This window comes from Periplaneta americana, chromosome 15 (assembly GCF_040183065.1).
Source record: "Periplaneta americana isolate PAMFEO1 chromosome 15, P.americana_PAMFEO1_priV1, whole genome shotgun sequence".
In the NCBI taxonomy this organism is placed as follows: Eukaryota; Metazoa; Arthropoda; class Insecta; order Blattodea; family Blattidae; genus Periplaneta; species Periplaneta americana.
This window is the reverse complement of record NC_091131.1, coordinates 58511729-58527186: the sequence shown is the minus strand read 5'-3', so window position 1 is coordinate 58527186 and position 15458 is coordinate 58511729. Positions and strand designations below refer to the sequence as shown.

Sequence of the window (15458 nt, the reverse complement as noted above, 5' to 3'; positions counted from 1 at the left end):
TCGCAGAAGGTTATGTTCTGTTACTATAATAATTAGCGTTAATTGTAAATAATATTCAAATAAATTGAATTTGTCATCTCGTTTTTCAATGTCTAAATCAATTTCAAGGTTATATCAAGATTAATCTTTATTTTACTCTCTAGATTATATCGAGGTCAATGACATTTGTGTTTCGGAAAAAAATCAATACTTTCGCGTCTGCGCACATCTCACAATTTACGAGGTATTGCACAAGGTCAGTTCCGCTCCCCAGTCAGATAAGAATAACATGAATACTTATGAATAATTTCAAGTTAGAAATATGGTCGAGCATAAAAAATCGTATGAAACTTGCCTATAATGGTAATTAAGACGCTCGTATGAAAATTATAAAACTCGCTTGCGCTCGTTTCATAAACATACTCGCGTCTTAATTACTACCATTATAGGCTCGTTGCATAATGTACTACTATAAATGCTCAGTATTTCATCCTCTTTTTGAAACCAAAAAAAAAAAAAAAAAGAAAAAAAAGAAAAAATCTGACTCTAGGTCCCATTTCCTGCAACTAGTCACATATAGCTCTTGGTAACGGATCCAACAGATAGGTTTTTTCCGTTCCCCTTTCCCTGCCTTCCCATATGATGAAGCCGACATACAACTTCGAAACATTGGATGTCTCTACCTGAAGAATAGCTCTTGATAACGGATCTAACACATTTGTTTACTCTTTATTCTTTCTCTACATTTTCTGGCGATGGCACCGATATTTAGCTTCGTAAGTTCGGATGTTTCAACATTTTTTATTATTCTAAAACCCTCATTGACCACGTAGAATAATGTGAGATTATATTATAAATTACGCACATTTGGAAGATAGTACGCTTGGATTACGAAGGGGACAAGCTCTCACGCATTAGGATACTGAAATGGCCCTACTGTGCTACTTCATATTTCGACGTGGATGAGAAAATGACGAACAGTTTTTTCTGCGACCCTGTATGTGACGTAAATGTACGACATGTAGCCCACAAGTTAACTTCCCTTCCGAAGGTAGCCATTCTGAAACCTTTTGTCGTCCTTAAAAATCCATCGCCCTCACAGAGTCTGAACCCGGGAACTTAGGATCCCATAACAAGTGTAATAACGATTAGACGACGAGATCACCGAGGAAGGCTTGCAATAAACAGCGCTTAATAGCTGCAACTGGTATTTTAGTGCTGTAACTGAAGATCCAACATTGTGATTTTGCATCTACTTCAAATAACTATGCCTATACAACATGACTAACATCACGGATTAAAAATTGTGCTACATGTAGTGGAAAACGTCCTATGAGTTTCTCTTCAGGGAGTTATTTTATGTGATGAATGGAATAGAAAAAAATGTTAGTATCATTTTGAAGTAGGGCTTTGAGAGATTTCAGGGTTTCTGTTACAGTTTTGAGTAGCCTACATATTTTTATGGAAGTTATCGCGTATTGTGACGATTGCTTTACGAAATATAATAAAAGAGCTCGCTGTCAACATGTTAAACCTTAAAACACTCAACCTACCCGGCGTTCGCTACTCCAACAGCGTTGCCACTTTTACAGGTTCATTTTACATAGGCCTACAAAACAGGAATTTTGTTAGGCTTAAATTGAAAAGACTAAAATGTGTGATAACAGAATGAGCTTTATCGTGTTCACAACGAGCTATTTTGCGATATAGAGAATCGGTAAAAATATGTGATAAATTCCATAAAATATGCACTTAAAATTGTAATATCTTAAAATTTCTTAAGAACTTGCATTACAAAGAATATGACACACTTTTTCTTCCACTTATCATATAGAATTACTCCTCAAAAAGAAATACATAGAACACTTTCTACTCTGTATATGCAATTTACATCTACGAGTATATCTGAACTACGAGTATAATTACCCTTTAGGGCCTCTTGAATGTAAATTTACAATTTTTTATGTTTTTCCTTTATGAATTTAAGAAACCAGTGAAGTACCGGTAATCTCTTTTATTTCGGCCTTGTTAGGCATACGCATCAGGGCCGGCACATAGAACATGAAAGTACCACATAATGCAATTTCACAATTTCAATTTGCTTTGTGCAATCACAGCCAGGTTTTTTGTACGGATTTTTTTTTTTTACAATTTATAGCCTATTCGTCCTTAAACGTTGTCAGATATTAGTACATTATGCAACGAGTCTATAATGGTAGTAATTAAGAAGCGAGTTTCATAATTTTCATACGAGCGTCTTAATTACCATTATAGGCAAGTTTCATAATACATTTATGCTCGACCATATTTCTAACTTGAAATTATTCATAAGAATTCATGTTATGGTTATCTAAGTGAGGAGCGGAACTGACCTTCTAAATTGTGAGATGTGCGCAGACGCGAAAGTATTGATTTTTTCCGAGGAACGAATGTCATTGACCTTGATATAATCTAGAGAATAGCATGAACATTAATCTTGATATAACCTGGAAATTGAATTAGAATTGAAAAACGAGATGACAAATTGAATTTATTTGAATATTATTTACAATTAACGCTAATTATTATAGTAACAGAACGTAACATTCTGCGACAGTATTGGATTTCCAGCCTCCGTGACGTTTCGCTAGTTGTCTTTCGATTCCTTTTATAATGCTACAATGGTGATTTCTCATTAGCTGAACAACTGAACTATAATGAATAGGTGCACTTTAATGAGTGCATTAAAGGGCTACTACCAGGTGTATAATTACTACATTTCGGCATGGTCGAGCATAAAATTTTTTATAAAATTGTTTTTAAAAACAATAAAACTTAGGCCTAATTGAAACTTACCTCAGATACTGACAGTTTTTCCTCTGTTCTTACTAGATTCATCCAATGTGTGCACTCTTTAGTTACACGAAAGCGATTTATTTCTCAAAGTTCAACACAGAAAGCTGTAGACATCGAAAGCCATGTAACAATCTTCCTTCATAGATTATTTTGCTCGACAATTTTGAAAATACATCACTTTTCTCATGATTAGTAAATTAATTATGGATCGTATTTAAAATTCTTTGGCATCCTATTGCGTAAACTGACTGGTTCAGCTAAAAATTATTTCATAAAATTGGTTATTATTTACGATACAGCACTCGTCGACAGTTCAACGAAGACTGAAAAGACAGAATTTCCACTGCGTCATGGAACGAAGTGAGTTTCCAGTCGTATCTTCCATCTTAACCGCACTAGTCAAAACGCAAAGTGTGAAATGGCTTTAAGTAAACAGCCAACAGGTCTGTCACGCGAAACGAGAAGTTGAATGTATTATTCAGTCTGGGTTTTCATTGAAATAGGGGCAAAGTTCGGGAAGAAAAACAGCCAGTAATAATTCATCTTCCGTCCCTTGCACATGACTGCGTACTTATCGACCTGACAATTTTAAGAGGTTCACACCGTTATAGAGTTAATGATCCGAAGTTTATTTCTTATATTTGGATTATTTTTTCTTAGAATAAGCCGTAGACTACGGTGTACCCAACGGTTGAGACCCGCAACTTTAATGTTGGCAATCACGATTTGGATACGAGCCCTGGTAAGAATTTTGATGTCAATGTGATGTCTTTTGCTGTCTTGTATTATTGAATGCAGGTGTAGTGTTGACCAAGAAAATGGTTGTCCGTTTATTGTTGACTAAAAAAGCCTAAAATATGGGCGTGTGGTGAACTCTACCCTGATTATAAAAAAATTACTCGATAAAAATTCAAAACACTTGAAATAAATAAGTAAATGAATAAATAGGTAAATGAATAAATAGGTAAATGAATAAATAGTTAAATAAATAAATAAATAAATAAATAAAATAAATAAATAGGTAAATAGGTAAATAAATAAATAAATATATATATAAATAATTAAATAAATAAATATTATATACATACATAAACATATTATAAGTCTATACATAAATAAATGAATGAATGAATAAAATAAATAAATAAATAATTAAATACGTAAATAAATAAAATAAATAAGTAAATAAATGAATGAATAACTAAATAAATAAATAAACCATCAATAAATAAATAAATAAACAAACCAACAAATAAATGAATAAATAACTGAATGAATAAATGAATATAGTAGTAAATGTATAAATGATTAAATAAATAAATAAACGAATGAATAAATTAATAAATGAATGAATGTATAGCAATAAGTAAGTGAAAGAATAGATGATTGAATGAATGAATGAAATAACGAATAAAGAAATAAATATATAAATAAATGGATAAATAAATAAATAAATAAATAAATAAATAAACCATCAAATAAATAAACAAATCAACAAATAAATGAATAAATTACTGAATGAATAAACGAATATAGTAGTAAATGTGTAAATGATTAAATAAATAACTAATCATCAAATAAATAAATAAATACATACATAAATACATAAATAAATAAATAATCGAATGAATAAGTTAATAAATGAATGAATAAATGAATGAATGTATAGACATAAATAAGTGAATGAATGAATGAAATAACGAATAAATAAATAAATAAATAAATAAATGAATAAATAAATAAATGAATAAATAAATAGTGAAATGAAATAAATCTGTTACCTGTCTTCAAGTATGTGGTGGGAAGTTCTGCCACGTGAGCGGGATGACTGAATGTAGCTGTTTTAGGCGGCACAGAACAAATACAAGACACTGATCTCTATGGAAGAGAAATAATACCGAATATCTCTGCCAGAAATCTAACCCGAGTCTGCTGATTTTGTAGCTAAGAGAACAACATCAACACTAATTATTAAAAATGTGCAAACTAACTACCAGTGCAGCAAAAGCCAGGCAGCAGGCTAATGGGATCCGTGCTCACAGTTTTCAGAAAATTAACTTCCGGAATGGCCGACGAAGATATAGCCTACGCAACCGTTATGAATGTGTGGATCGCGGGTGAAAAAACCCGCGCGCACTTACACTACTGATAAGGATTCGCTATGCCACCACCAAATTTTGACATAGGCAAGAAATTACCGATATATTTCTTCTGGAAGTCTTTCACAAAGGTTCAGAGCTTTTTTACATGTTGTAAATAAATGCTAGTCATAAGGTCCCACAACTCTAGATCCCTTCCTAAGGAAAGCTTTGTATAACATCTTAAAAATCCAACGCCTAAGGACCTCGAATTCAGTAGCAAACTTGGAATCATTGGAGCACCGAAAACGTTCACGCAGGGGTGAAGGCGCAATTGTCTTCCGTTTAGATCCCTCCCACAATATATTTATTTATTCTTTGTTATTGTTATTGCGACTCTGACTAGTAGATGTTGATTTTATGTTACTGACTGGGTTCTCGCTATCTACACGGTGCTATTTTACGAATGAAATCCTTGAAAATAACGAGCAAATAGAATAATTAAGACATCTAGGAGTGAGGAAAGTGGTCAGCTGCGTTGGAGCTCACATAATCATTTTGTAACTACCGAAATTAGTGTCCAGAAAGTAAGATCGAACTTTTGTCTTTACATTTCGCTGACTAGAACGTTTCCTCTTTTTACTGTCATAGAAGGTGTGGAGAACCGTCATTCGAAAGGATGCCGCATTTCCATGTTGAAATGTCGGCAAATCAAGACAGACTTTCGTGGCGAATAGAAATGTTAGAATAGTTTTCTTTTTAGACAGAGGAAGTGTTACAAGTATGAAAGAGGGGAACAAATATGAAATAATGTGATATACTACCTGAGACCTGTTGTATTCTAATGGAAGCCTTCAAAATTACTGCGCACTGATACTCCCTTTCGCGGGAATGTGTTAGTTTGCAGTTAGAAGCTGAACTGTTGAAACGTTTATCATTACTGCGTTTTCGAGGAAAGTGAAAATTTTGGCGGTAAGTTTTTTCTTGAATATACAATTTTATTCCTCAATGTAAGTAATATTAATTATATATATATATTCTTAAAGAGAAATAATTTACGTTTATAGTAATGTATGTTTAATTGATTTCATTTGTAAATTAATATATGTTTTGAGGTTATGACTTACAACATCAGTGTGTCACAAATAAGAAATACTTGTATTATTAGTATTCAATCTATATATCCTGTTTTCTGTTTCGTTACTAGTGATGGCACTTGTAGGAGGAGGGAAAACCTCACTTTCCAACAAACTTAGAAAACACTGAAAACAGTGTAATTAAAAGGCAATGCAAGAAGTCATAAGTTCGAAAAAAATGAGAGACGATACATCTGGATTCAGTATTACGGTTAGAAAAACACCTAATAAAGATGATGAAAGCCACCGGCGTGGCTCAGTCGCTTAAGGCGCTTGCTTGCCGATCTGAAGTTACACTCGGGCGCGGGTTCGATCTCCGCTTGGACTGATTACCTGGTTGGGTTTTTTTCCGAGGCTTTCCTCACCAGTATGGTGAATGCCAGGTAATCTATGACGAATCCTCGGCTTCATCTCGCCAAATACCATCTCGCTATCGCAAATCTCATCGACGCTAAATAACCTAGTAGTTGATATAGCACCGTCAAATAACCAACTAAAAAAAAAAGATAGTCAATGCTTGTTCTGTGCTTTAATCAGTAGAGGCAATTTTGACTTTGCAATTTTGTTAATCTTGTACCTTGTTAATAGTATTCCATATTTGTACCTCCATTTTTATGAAGGAAATATGTAAGATTTTGAGGAAATTATTTTTTTCAAACATTTATAACATCTTACGATGTTCTAAGTTCAGTGTACCATTCAGAGACATTCGGCAATAAACAGGACGATACTTTACTTTCAGTATTAAAAAAAACCTAGGTTCCAAAACGAAAAAAGAAAATGATAATCCATATTTGTAACAATTCCTCCACACATTATAACACTAAGCAAGCGTGTTAAAAATCAGCAGCTGACATTATACGATAGCGTGCGAAAAGTACTTTTAACACTAGAGCGAAAAGCGTTTTCAACACTGACGTTCAACTGTCTGCGCCGATTGTCCATTGTTTGCCACCAGATGTCACACGGCAACAATCGCAACCGATCAATAAAGTGGTTCAAATAATCCCAGGCCTACTTTTAAAAATGACCCTTTTTGTTTAAGAAACGTACACTAATTGAATACTTTGCCTCAACAACTATTTTATTAATAACTGTACGAAATAATTGAGAACTAAACGTAATTATAAACAAAAATAAGCGAAAACTTTGGTTTGAATCCGGGATCTCTCAATCTGCAGTCGAATGCTCTATTATTAAGCTAAATGAGGGGAAATTGTCTCTATTAGAGATGAACAACGATCGAGAAAGCAAGACTAACAGCGCCCGCAAAGCCGAAAACCCGCACGACAATGTTGTATACGTCGCGTCGTTGACGTAAAGACTGCTTGTGAATGTTTCGAGACGTCGAGATTGATCACTCCCGAAGTCCCGAATATCAATCAGCCTTGAATCGCCACAGTTGTTTATACCTGACTTAACTTTTATCTACTTTGGCAACTGTTATATAATTATGTATAAACAATCAAGTAGCCTATTTGAAACATCATCTCTACCTTTCAGTGTATAAATCCGTTCTCCATTCTTTATTTAATTACTGGGCCTTATTAAAATGCTAGGAATTTTCTTTTCATAAGTTTGAGATCAAGTGTGCAGTCTCAAATAAGAAGGTATTAACGTTGTGTTTTATGTTTCTTAGGAATGCAAACTTTTTTTTAGATTTTTTTTATTTAGGCTATATAATCATAGGTATTATCACATAATAGAACCAGAACATTTTGATAACTAAGATACTGTTCTGTTTTGTCTTTTTGTCTCATTTAAACATTTATAATGTTATTTATTTTAATGATATATGTTATTCAAAGTTACGAAATCTTTCCACGTCGACCAAATGCTATTTCGAGAATGATGAGCGAGACTCGAAACGCACGAGAATGACAAGACGAGACGAGACTCGAAAGACAAATGCAACGAACACAGCGAGCGAGAGCAGTAGTCAGTTTTGTTCATCTCTAGCCTCTATACCATGACGGACGTCTAAAAAATAGTGTACGATACACATGTTAAAACATTTTATTTTGTTCGTAGACTGCTACACTCAGCCTGCGGTCTTGTGTCGCGAACATTCCTTTTCACAAAATGAAAAGCCAATTTTAAAACTTGTATAGTGACTACTTTCGCTTATCCAGTCATAATTATTACACTACATTTCCATTAATAAAAATAAACGGCAATAAAATCCTGCTGCAGTTCCAAGAGCGAGAAATTATTATTTACGATTAGATAACAGCTATTGATCAGGGGCGGCTTTTGGGGTAGTGCCAGTGTGCCATGGCACCGCCAATGAAAGAAACAAAAAATACTAAAAAGCAGTTGTAATAGTTTATTTCTACACATTATATTCGTATTTCATTTCAACGAGCGCGCGTACAGATCGGGACGCACTCTTGAAGCGTTTCTCCGAACGTTGGAGCCACTTCAGTGTGGCACTGCTTACGTCCATATAACATTGTACAAAAGGCTACTGATTCTAGTTTATATACGTTTCTTATGGCAGACACTGAGCCGAATTCGATTTGACTCAGTAGTTAATATTCCGCCCGCTAGAGCACAGTAATGCAGAATTTTCGCTAGATGGCAGGGTTGTTGGAGACGTTAGGCAGGAACCATCAACCGCAGACTTGCACGAAAACACAAGTTAAAGTTCCGCGCCAAATGTTAATGTAATGTTGCCATTTCAAAACTAAAGCACATAACTTGGATTTGAATGTGTAAAGTATTATCCATTTAACTATATTAAATGCAGATAGTCATGGTTCTTTTTAGAAAGATAAATATTTTTTCATATTATGTAAAACTGTTTGTTAATGTTCTGTAATATTTGTTTTATTTTGCGGCAACTAAATATCGCTACACTGTTGCTATAGTATTGATGCTTCTGTTAACGATACATGAGATCTGTGCACGACATGAACATGTGTTATTCAGGCCGCTGTCTTGGATTCATCGGCCTGTTAAATAAAGTGCAAACGTGTTCGTTTATTATCTATATCACTGTTTCTCTCGTGTGTTTTTGCCAGTAATTTTACTAGTTATAAAAGTTATTTGTATTTGACTAACAATACTGTGAAAGTTTTGCATTATCTCTATCTGTAAATTTCGTTATTAGTTTCGGAAATGTTATTGTAACTGTTACTATAGTCCCGACGCTGTTATTTCCGGCGTGACTCCGCCTCTGCTTACGTCTTAGAAAGTGAAGGGTCTATAAAGTCTAGGTAGGTAGTATCGTTCGCCATTTTTGTTCTTACGTTGCCGAGCTACCATACGAGGAATCTATTTGCCACACCGTTAAACATTATGTCGTAGCTCCTATGATAATAAATCAAACGCAATGTAATTCAGCAAATAATTGAGCGACAAATAACGTCTTCGTGTGCTTTCTGCGAACGCCAACGAAAGAGCTAAAATGGCGGGCGATTATATTAAGTATTTATCGAGCCTTAAGAAATGAATCAGCGAATCACAAGACGCACACGTTTAAATGTAGCTGACCTGCAACGCGATTTGCTGCCGGAAATTAGAGCGACGGGACTACAGATGCATTATTAACTGTACACCTGGTAAAATAGCTGGTTTAATTAATGTTTTATTTAACATAATGTAAACGTGAGCTGCGATTATCAATTTCACTAGGGTAATTTGCGTACAATCTTTTTTCATTTTTGGCACCACCACCAGAATGCCTCACCGGCCGCCACTGCTATTGATGTTCAGAGTAATGAATCTTTTCTTGAATAAAGGTGATGTTGACAGTCAGTGAGATGATAATATGGCAAAAAACAAAGCAGTGGTGAAAGAAGAATGACAGGGGAAGCTGCTCTGTCCATCACATGACCTGCGTTTGGGTCGCATTATTTTTGCGTGCAGTAGCAAAGCTAGAGAAAAGCGCGCGTGGAACGTTGCCCAGGCAACCGAAAATGCCCTACGGCGAGAGCACAGAACAAATAGGGGAGCGCGACGGCTCTGCTATCTTTATTCCTGGACAATTTTATCAAATATACACAGAACGAAATTGTTTCTGCTCTTTTATTGAACGAGACCTCCCTAGTTACTTTTAAATTGTATTTCATTTTATCCAATACAATAATGTTTCAAACGTGCTTTGAATTCTGAAAAATACATAGCTCGAACAAATTAAGTAAATAGTGTTTAAAGCCAGTCTTTGTTTAAAACAGAAATCACTCTATCCACAGCTGAGCATAAATAGGTTTTGGCGCAGGTGCAAAATCGGTTTCTTGCAAGTCATTTGTCTTCTGGTCATTGTTGCATCTGTAGTATTAAATTATGTGGTATTACGAAGTTGTTGATTACTAGAAATAAGCTATATCTGTTTATTCTTGTATAATTGATGTGATCTATGGAAAATACCATAAAATCAATAGAAGTTCAGAAAAAAGATGAATGGACATACGTTTATTGAGGTTAGTTTTGGATAATAGTTACTTATGGTACTTGTAAGGTAAGTGCATCTTTATTGCACGAGTGGAAAGATTCAAGCACGAGGCGTTAGCCGAGTGCTTAAATTAATTAATTAAATACATTCTTCAGTGTCCACGCTCAACCCAGAACAAAATTGTCTAAATAATACTGAGTTTTAATGCAATTCAAATGCAATATGATGTTCTGAACATTTGTTCAGGAGGAAAATTCAGGCATATATGTGCTTTCACGCCTCACAATAAAATGATATTAAAATCTGTTATAAAATATACTGAAAGTTTATTTTAACTATTTTAATATACGGATGGAATTTACAAATTCCGACGAGCTCAAGTTGGAGTTTATATGGAACAGGAATTTTTTCTATTTCGTTTATATGACGTCATTCCATTTTCGACCAATGAAGTGTAATGCAATTTTGAATTCCAACCAATCACAATCATACATCGCGATAATTTCTGCAGCTCGATTTATCTCTATCAATTTATCGCATGGTCGTTATTTTGTTTAGTCAGTTTCGCCAACTGTTTCCACATAAATCGATGAGCATGAATCCACTGTACTATTATACAGTGCGAAATCCTAGAAATCCTACTTCCACATCTACATCTTCATCTTCTAATTCCATGTCCATTGTATCTAAAGAAAATGACACTCCTTCATAACAATTGTTCATTTAATTTATTATTAATCAGGTTATTTGTATTATACTATAAAATGTTTAAATTAAATTATGATTTCAGCAGATAATGAAAACGTGTTTCTGTTATAATAACAAGAGAAAAGCGCAGTACTTGTAATTAAAAATTTTAAACCTGTATTTCGCTTTTCTCAATTGGCATTACTGAATAACATCAATTTCTTTATTGCAGTAATCGTTATTCATCTATTTCAACTTCACAGTGTCTGAATAGGTTAGTAGTCATAAATATACAATTATTAACATTTTGTGACCGAATTTTAGGGATATATTATTTACATTTTTATTTTATTCTTCGCTCGTGGATTTATTGGCAAATCTCAGATTTCTTGTGACATTACTAAGTTATAGATAATTCTAGCTTTCATTATCATTTTACCAAACCTTTATTATTATTATTATTATTATTATTATTATTATTATTATTATTATTATTATTATAGAACGCCGGCTTTTTAAAACGTATATTCGGGTTCAAGTTCTTCCGATTAAAAGCTTTTTTGGCCTTAATTCCACCAATCCCTACAATAACTGACAGTATTTTCAAAACAAGTAACACATTTAAAACCTCTTTGAAATAGATTAATAATAAAAACATAATATGGCTTATTTAACGACACTCGAAACTGCAGAGGTTATATCAGCGTCGCCGGTGTGTCGGAATTTTGTCCCGCAAGAGTTCTTTTACATGCCAGTAAATCTATTGACATGAGCCTGTCGCATGTAAACACACTTAAATGCCATCGACCTGGGCCGGGATCGAACCCGCAACCTCGAACATAGAAGGCCAGCACTATACCAACTACGCTACCGAGGCCGACTAGATTTGTAGTAAATAAGTTTCCTTTAGTAGTGGTAGATTGGTTCAGAAAAATGTAAGCTTGTATGTATTTTAACAGTTATATCGCCGAATACAAGCTTCAAGTACTTGTAGTAAATAAATTTCAGCAACGAAATTGAATTATTAGGTCTAAGATAAGCAAGAAATTTTAATTAAATTTTCAAACCTACTAATGAAAATATACTCCATTTTTCTAATGCACGCTCTGATATTAAAATAGGGATATAAGGTGGAAGACAAGATATTTTTGGTGTTATACTCGTACCTACCCTTATTGCCGGCAAAGTTTAAAGGACAAAAGATCGGAGGAAGATAATGTCTCTAAGCAAATGCATGATTTTGATAACAATTTGGAAGCTATGGTGGAGTTATGGCAATGTCGAATAGCTTCTGAGAAACTAATCCCTTTCTCTATGTTTAAATGTATCAACGCTCGAGATTATTGTAGGATTTCTTAGGAAGTAGTATTTTAACCTATACTTTGCCTATAAATTAAGATAATATATGCGATTCAGATAAGGTAAATTTCGTATACAGGGTTTTTTGTTCTCTGTGCGTTATTACCTATGCAGTTCTAATAGAGATGCTGGCTCACGGGCATGGGGAAGGGAGAAACAACTGGCCTGTGATTTTTAGCAGTATTCTCATTATGAGATGGAGTTCTTCCACGTACCGTCTAAGTCTGTGAACTTACTCTTTCGTAGGACGCTATATGAATCCTATAGATTCAAAATCCCCTATATCCACTTTCAGAAATTGAAGAATTTTGACAGTAACTGGTTTCAAATAGAGGGAATGTTCAACCTAATAGTGATTTTTACCAATCTTTTGCTTTAAATTTAATAGCTATTTGAATTCAAACTATATAAATCATTAGAATTCAATATGTGGGAGTAACTCAATTATGAAAAAAAATGGTCTTTAGGGGGTTTGAGTCTAGATGATTCATATACTTCACGCCTCTTAGGAATTCATCGTCCTCTTAGGCACTTTAACCCACGATCTCCGGACTCAATGGCAAGTATAAGGCCACTGGTGACGCAGTAAAAGTTTCCTCATATAACGTGAGTGTACCCAATAACTATTATTCCCGAATTTTTTATTTTGTATCCTGCTTTGTCAACGGAGACCTACTGTATCTCACGATGTGTCTTCCTTAAAAATGCATGCAGTTGAAGTCGAAACGCATCGTAACTTTACCAACAGGATTGGGTTCCTAGAAGATCTTATGAGAGAGAAAAATGTGGGAACGGGATCTTAGTTAAGTTTCTTGTTTTTATTTTCATGTATGTAGTCTAAAATTGAGGATCTAAATAAATACATTCCTTCCTAGCCTTTCCTGAACATTTCTGAATCTTTCGAGTGAAATAGGCGAAAGATCATAGTTAAGTTATACGCAGACAAAAAAAAAAAAAGAGAGAGAGACTAACAACTCTTTTGAATGTGGAGAAGAGAATTCTACAACTCGATTTTTACTATGGCAACCCCCTGAGCGTTGTCGCATTCCTATGGGACATAGCACGTGTTTCCGTTACTTTCTTGAATTTACAAAAATAAGTCTTTGGTGCGTTTTTGTCTTTGATTCTGGGGAATCTTAATTTTGTATGGAATAAAGCCTTGTTCGTGGCGTAATACTAGACGGTGTAAGTTTTAGACAGTCCTACGACACTGGCTGGTGCTTCTTGGCAACGACGCGGAGAACTATGGCAGCCGTTCTCAAAAGAAGCTTGGATACAGTGTCGGTTAGTCGAATGCGCTTTTATTTAATAGCGAGCGTTAGTTCCCATCTCCTCTTCTGGGTCTTCTTAGAGACTACAGGCCAAAGCAAGTCAAGCTAAAGACGCTGTAACAACACAGTAAAACACACCCAGAAAAGAAATATTGGTGTTTTATAGATAAAAACAGAGATAAAAACACAACAATCACTTCTAACACACCAACACCCAACGAGCGAACCAACCAATCAACGAGCGAGCTTTTGAAGGGCGGGTGAGGGGTGGGGGAAACAGGAGAGTGAGACAAATGAACATCACTACACCACGCACAACATTTCTAATAGACGAACGACACTGTAAGTGGTGAGAGGCAGGGGTGTAGTCACACAGGGGGTGGACTGTTCGTTGTAAGTGAAACTATTATAAAATAGGACTTTGGTGGTTAATTTAAAACAAAACATTGAAGAAGGGCTGGTGGGTGAGGTAAGATTGACGGAAGCAATAGGTTTGGGGAGCTAGCTATCTCCTGGAAGTCGAGGTTACCTTCAGCTGTTTATGGTTGTCTCCTACTTCCAGAAGATGGCACTGCTTCTCCCGTCCCCCATCATGCACTCTGCAATACAGAACAGAACAAAGATGGCGGCTACGAAGAGAAAGATAAGCCAGTTAACATTATATCACACTTATTGAGTCTAATAGTAACTAATTCTACAAATGCGCTCCTCTTTGCTGAACAGAAACGGCTGGGAAACTGAATGCAGTCAGCACAGTTTAGAGGAAGCTGCAAGAACTGCACACGTTCAAAGAATCCGCATTTAGTTTTGTGGCCACATGTGGCGCACTTAGAGCTGGGCACTTGTATTTCTGTGAATTTATTTTCTAGAAACTCGTATGTTTAACTACTGTGGTTGCTTCACAAATGTTACTGGAGATTTTGACTTTTAACATTTTTATAGCTTATTTTGCTTTCTAGACTTCAATACATTTCTCATTTCTCTTAAATTTTCTAATGAAGATATTAACAAAATTTGTCTAATGATATTGAGAGATTCATTATCCATTTTAGACAATCACTTGTATGCTATGTAATTTTTTTTTGTTTTACTTCATTTCATTACTCTTCAATGTATTTTCATCTCATGTTTTTCCGAAATCAAAATGTACTTTATTTTTAAATTTATCATTGTTCCGTATTCTCTCCGCAATCATATTGTACTTTTAATTTAACCTCTGCTTTGTATTTGGATCCTAGTGGTCAGCCGTAGATTTCGGCCAGATGTCCCAAATTGTGGAATTTGTGTGTGCAGATAAATTATGAAAATATATGTGTGGAAATTTCTATATAACACTGGCAAATAAATTAATACAATGCATTAGATTTTAAATTCAACATATTCCATGTAATGTATGTATGTATGTATGTATGTATGTATGTATGTATGTATGTATGTATGTATGCATGCATGCATGCAAGCATGTAATGTATGTATGTATATGCATGTATGGGTGTGCATATTTATGGATGTACATGTATATGTGTGCTAGTATACATGTATTTCTTGTATTGTATTACATTGGTGGACAGATAACTTTAAAAGGCTATAAAGCCACCGTGTACATGTCTATTAATGACATCACAATATTAATGATACGCCCTCTACTATTAATTTGTTAATTTTTACGTGTGAAGCAAATCTTTATTTGACAATTTTGATGATAAAGAAAGCAGGT

General features: G+C 34.6%; 1 protein-coding gene across 11 annotated transcripts in view; it reads right to left on the bottom strand.

The window, feature by feature from the left end:
- Nucleotides 1-15458, bottom strand: part of bru3 (bruno 3) — a 197856-nt gene that overhangs the window by 139246 nt on the left and 43152 nt on the right. For 2 of the 11 annotated variants that reach the window (XM_069847328.1, XM_069847329.1), the window contains exon 3: nucleotides 14271-14340. The exons of the other annotated variants lie outside the window; for them this stretch is intronic. The gene's annotated coding sequence lies outside the window, so the exon portion shown is untranslated. The remainder of the gene's footprint in view (nucleotides 1-14270; nucleotides 14341-15458) is intronic. 11 annotated transcript variants of the gene reach the window in all.